Here is a 6778-nt window from a genome sequence, read left to right as displayed (position 1 = left end):
CAGTAACTCTCCTGGTGCCTTCTGGTGTTAACAGTTGGACACCCCAACTCCCTTTACCTCCATTGTGGTGGTGTCCTTTTCTGTGGCAAAGCATTTCATGGGTTTATTGCTGTTTTTGTGGTATAGAAGATGACCACTAAATGGCTTCTTGCCCACTCTCTCTTCAAGCTGTCTTAAGCCAATGGCACTAATTTTAAATTACTTAAAGGTCTTGCTAATTTTAATGGCTTTGTACAATCATTAACCAATATCTTAAGGTTTTGTATTCACTCAGAGTAAAGCTAATTGTGAAAAATAATGCATATAAAATGATATTTACATAACCTTTTTGGTTGTTTTGATATTTTTTTATTCCAAATTCTTGAATTAAGTTAGTAGCTATGTACCAAGGTTTGTTTCTTAGTTTTGACAAAAGTACTAAAATTATATATGTTAAGATTAGAGGAACTGGGTGAAGAGTCTATGGAAAATGCAGTATGTGTGTAACTTTTCCGTAATTATCTAAAATTATCCCAAAGTAATATGTTTATAGTAAAAAGCTATTTTAAAAATTAGGTAATCTATTCATATATATTTATGTGTGCAGATATAAATAAACTATAATATACATATTATGTTCAGGGCAAAACAGAAACAAAAGCAAAAGTGAGACTTTCCTCATCATATCTCTTTGTTGTATAATTCCCACAGTTACATCAGGACATCCTCAGTGTAGTTTGATACATGAATGACCCATATGAAGCATGCAAGAGCATTGGTACCAAATCACATAATAGTAATTAAGTGTAAGAATAAATATGAAATTATTTTCTGATACTTTTTTTTTTCTGGACTTTAATGGATTTGTGCACTCTCTACAACAGTGGTTTTCAACCTTTTTGCACTTGGGGAGTGGTGAAACTAGAATTACTTTGGGGACCACTAAAGCAGAAATTACTGTGAGAATAAACAGATTCGACTAAGATCATTGGGTCTATAATCTTAATACATCAGGGTAGTAAACTCTTTTGTGGACCAGCATGAAATTTCTGGCAGACTGTTCTGTGGACCAGTGGTTGTAAAACACTGCTGTAGGAGATTGTGGGATTGCCACCTTGGATATCACTATTATGAGTGGTCTTAATCACATGGAATTCGTCTATGAGTTGATGAGACCCATTAACAACTCTAAAAACAGTCTTTCCCCAGAGGCTCTGACTTACATACCTAACTTCCTATTTACTAAGTCCATTTAGATGTCAACAGGTCAGACTTTTATAAAACACATTCCTCAGTCTCTCCCATCTCAGTAAATGAAACTCTGTTTATCCCATTGATTGGGGGGAGGGCACCTGCTAAAGTCACTGTTTCTTCCTCTTCATTTCATGCAAACTGCATTTCTTTTTTGGTCTAACAGTCTAACTTTGAGCCATCGATATCTCTTACCTGGCCTATGACAACATCCTAATCTATCCCCTCACTTTCCATGCTTAACCACACAGGAATTAATTCTCCACATAAGAGATTATTCTTCATTCAGCTGTCTGAGGAAGCGTTTTTATTGCTGATACCCGATTACCACTGCTTTCAACAAACCCTTCCATGACTTTTGAACACCTGGAATAAATTCAAGTGCTTATTGATGACATCATGACCTGGCCTCTCCTGTCTCTGATAACCTCCTGTAATGCCCCCCCCCCCAAAGCCCTCCCTGTTACTCCTTTGTTTACTAGTAAGTTTATTACAGCTTCTGTGCCTTGTATTTACTATTCCCTCTGCCATTTTCCAGATCTTTTATGAGTTACTCTGTCACTGCATTCTGGTCTCTGTTCCAAGGTTACCTCTTCAGAGAGGTCTTGCCTAATAGCCTGACCTAAAATAAGCCTCTCCATCCCTAATATATACTATTGTTCATTACTTTCATTTTAAGACTTAACCCTTTTCATAATACTAAACGCTACTTGAAATGTTCATTACACATTCAGTTTTCACTTATTGTTTGTGTCACTTCTCAGACAAACTGTTGTCATTCTTTTTCAGTACTGACCTGAGCAATCCCTAGAGAGACATGGAACCATTTTTAAAAATGAGCTAAGAGTAAATATCTGATTTATTTGCTCCCAGTCTAATAGTAATCAGTACTTTCACAGAAAGAAATAGAGATATAGGCTAACTCCAGTATTTTTATTACCTACTATTAATGTACATCTAGTTATTTCCCTAAATGCTGCACCTACATTACCTCTTGTTCTTTCAAAATATTATTAAAATATTACTTTTATCTTGTTTTACAAATGAGAATACAGAGGTTTGTAGAGCTTAAAAACTTTTTAAAATTATGCAGTTTTGTATTTAGAAATTTCAGGTTTTGAAGCCAACTTAGTTTGGCTTCAAAATGTATGTGGTTTACGAGGACTGCTCACCTTCTAAAAGGAGAAGGCTATGGAAAGGGTGCTGTATGTCCAGTCATCAAACATACCAGCTCTGACTCACTGAGTCAGCACCTCTGTTTCCCTGAGTCTCTGCTGCTCGTCTGTAAAATATGTATAATAAATATATATTGTTGGGGCAAATAGGCTTAAATAAAAATAATCATATGCACATAATCAATCAATACTAATTTACTAAGTAAATGAATCAAAGGTAGAAATTTTGAAATAGATGAAAAATACCGAAATTAATACCTTATTTATAACTACCTTACTATATACTCAAATTTATTTTACACAATGATCTCATTTGACAAATGCACAATTGATGTTACAGATGGGAATTTCAAACATTGAGGAGAATGGAAAGCTGAAATAGCACTCTATATTAATTGTAAAAACCTAGAAATAGACCCTCAGTAGTGTATTACACAGACATCATTCCTCAGTTGATTGGTGTGTTCTAATGCAGGAAGCTGGTGAAAAGTGTACAAAGAAAATATTGTACTAATGTCTTTCTTCTTTGACTGAATGAACATTGCAAAATAGTTAAAATGCTAAAATCCTTCTAAATTATTCACAGCGTAGGCCAGAAATAAATGAATGTCAAAATACATGTGCAGCACTCCTTGGTCCTCTGCAGAAATTATCTGTAAGATTTCTTTGGTAGAAATTAAGTTTATACAGTAAATTTGCCTTATGAACAAGCTCAGTCTAAACCACGGCCTACATGTATCTGTCTACACATGAACCTAATAATACATGCATTTATAAAAAATAAGTAATTAATAAATTATTATTAGTAGTTAATAACAGCAAATGCTCAATGGCCCTTAGATAAATGATACTGCTGAATTACATAAATCATCTTTTAGTATCAAAGCATTATTAAACAAAAGAAATAGCTTTGAAGACATAGGGAGCCATGCACAGAAAAGAGAGAGAATTAAGAATTTTACTGTTCAGAAAAACACACGGCAGCATAATAAGACTTATTATTAAACACCATTAGTGTGTGTCATACATTTATAGCTGTCGCAAATAAAGATCAGAGCTCAGGAAAAGGGGACTGAGGCTCCCTCCCTATATTTTTCTTTGAAGTCTTATGATTGCCCTTCATAAAAGAAGTAAGAAAAAACTAATGATAAAAGACCAGGAATTTAGGTTAAGTCTAAAAGTTTCAGAGGCATCTTTATTTTTCTAGAAAAATTATTAATGAATAGTAATATCTTTAGTGATATTTGTGGCAAATGATATTGAATATATCCATTGTCCATTTGGATTACATGTTACTGAGTTACATACTTAGTGTTACTAAGCTTAGATTAATGGTGGTTTGAATTCCAGAGGCATTAAGGCAACTCAGTCACCTGTTAGGCCAGTCATGTGTCTTTACCGCATGAAGAAGCTTAAATTCAGTCAAAGCAAAGAGGAAGAATGTTAGGCCAACACAGGGCCTAATGTTGTGTCACCGAGCAGAGAGTCAGTCAAACATACCCTTGTTATTTTAGGGCAGAATATTTGAAGTTGAGGTTTCACCTAATATGATCTCCAATAAAATGTGCCATTAATTTCTTAACAGAGTATTTGAAACTCAACAAATATTGTATATACTGGAGCAGAGCCTGCTAACAATAATTTGATTTCTGTTCAGTGAAATTCTCTCTTAATAAGTTAATATTAAAGCATTTAAAGTATTTTTACTGATGATTGATATTCTACTTGTTTTAACAAATGACCTTGTAAGATTTCCCTATAGAGAAATTTCTAAGTACATGTGTATTAGGCATTAAATTTAAAATAATCAAAGATCCTTGTTTTTGGAGTGGAATAAATAGTGCATTTGTTGTGCACTATACTTATATCCAAAGCTTGTGTTTGAGCTATTATAATGGTAAAAAATAAAGTTTCTATTTCTATTATTTTGACATTTCTAAATATATATCTGTGGTCATTATTATGGTCTCATCGTCCTCACATTCTTCTACTGTGTGTTGGGGGCTGCAACAGGGCTGATGCTCTGCAAATGACAGATCGTATGGTCATTATATCCCCAGTGCTTAAAATATTGTTAAATATACCTATATAAAAATATATGTATACATACATAGAAAATATGTGTATATATTATACATAATGTGAATATTATATACTTAATGAGCAGATTGGCTTATTTTACTTCTTAACCATACTTTGAAAGTATATGAAAAACAAATTATCAAGCCTGTATAATCTATATTAATACTATTGATACTGTTTCTGTTTTAACTTTTATTATAATATTCACAATATAAAGTATAGGGAGTAATAGATTTTGCTAGTAAAAAAATATTGAAGAAGGCACAAGCATTCTAAGTAAAAAATATGTCAATGTATACCAAATGAATATGTACACAGAATAAATATTAAGCCATTTGTTCTTATTAACTACTTTAAAAATCTATGTAGAGAATATAATTTTAATTTATATAGAATTTATAATACAGCGGTACCTTAAGATATGAACAGACCAACATAAGAATTTTTTTAAGATACGAGCTACGCCTCGGTTTGTATTTTTGTTTGAGATCTGAGCAAAATTTCGAGATACGAGTCGTGATTTGAGAAGCTGCTGCTAACTGGCGCGTTGGTGCATGGGTCCAGTATCAGCAGTTTGATATACAAGTTGACTGACTTATAAGCTCGGTTACAGAATGAATTAAATTCGTATCTCAAGGTACCACTGTAGTTATATATACAGGTATATGCCATAAACATATGGTAGTTATATATTCTATATTCTATAATATAAAATATATATCTTTATCTTTAATAGAACATCTAATAGTTTATACATATAGCCCTATATATCTATGTGTGTATACATATATCTACATATAAATAATATAATTTGTGAAAGTGACTGCTTTATTAGTTTTTAAAATTATAATCTGGAATTTAGTCTTTGTATATAATTTGATGTGCATGCAAAATGGACATTGAGGCTCATTTCTGAGATGTACTTTACTATAGACTTGAGAGAACCTTATAACTTCTGTGATATACTCACAATCTAGTATTATGGGTGATGTAAGATTGGAGGAGGAATAGCAATATTTCTTCCTTCTCTTCTTTCAACATAATACCTTGTGAAAAAAGGAAGCATGCCTCACTACATATTTTTATAACTTTAGTTGTAGTTATGGACATATATCAGACAGTAGCTTATCATATTGTTAATTTTCTCCTTATGTGAATTGTTAAATAGATGTTCCCAACCAGTGGTTTTCCTTTAAGTGAGAGAACTTATATTCCTTTTATTTTGTGAATCTTGTATCTTCAATACATAGCTTCAAAAGTCATCATACATATTTGCATCAATATAATAAAAAGGAAAGGGGTATGGAGTACTGTCATGGGGAAGATTATTCTTTTATAGGCCAGACCTGAAAATAGATTTCATCTCTTCCTACAAAGTTCCCTAGGCTGGTATTAATCATTTGGCTCTACCTTACTACACACGAGGGTTTGGGTAATATTGTCTAGCTATATGCCAAGGAAAAGAAGAGATAGGTTTGGTGATCAGCTTATAGTCTCTATTTCAATGACCAACCATTAGCTATTTTGAAGCCTCCAAAATAGCCAACATAAAATTACAAACATATATATATATAATTTATATATATATCAATATATATAATATATATGTATTTAATGTTGCAGAAGGAGGATTCATTATATTTTAGAGATGTAGATGTCATTAGTGATTCTGTTCTCACTTTATTCTTTTTCCTCTGCCCCATGCTCAGGCCACTCATAGAAGTGGTCTGACAAAATTTCTAAATAGTTATATATATGATATACAAGTTAATGTCTTGTATATCTTTCCATATACAAGTTAATGCCTCAACCATAAAAGAAGAATAGGAACTGGCCTTCTTCCTCAATTAACTTACATCTAAACGGAGAGACAAAATTGTGAACTCCCCACAATATGTTTATTGAAATGCCTGATAAACAATACAAAGAAAATTGAAATTGGTAAAGAAATTATTCTAGAATGATGCATGATCAGAGTTCTTTTTCAATCTACAGTACAAAGACAATGCAGTATTGATGCTTGGGGGTTGTAGTGCTTCTATGGTACCAAGACAATATTCTGTACTTATTTTGTGCTACTTAATTGCAGTGAATATCCTGTTTGTAATATCATTAAGGGCAAGATAGCACACTGCACTGATGGTATCATAACGGTTGCCTCCACTGAGAAAGAAATACCGGAGGAAGTGGGACCTCAATGACCCAGCTAACAAATAGAAAAACACAGTAAAATTAAAATCCCTGCATAGTTTATAAAATTTGGGGAATTACGTGGACTAGAGAAACCAGGG

Source organism: Saccopteryx leptura, chromosome 2, assembly GCF_036850995.1.
Source record: "Saccopteryx leptura isolate mSacLep1 chromosome 2, mSacLep1_pri_phased_curated, whole genome shotgun sequence".
Lineage (NCBI taxonomy): Eukaryota > Metazoa > Chordata > Mammalia > Chiroptera > Emballonuridae > Saccopteryx > Saccopteryx leptura.
This window is presented reverse-complemented; position numbering follows the sequence as displayed.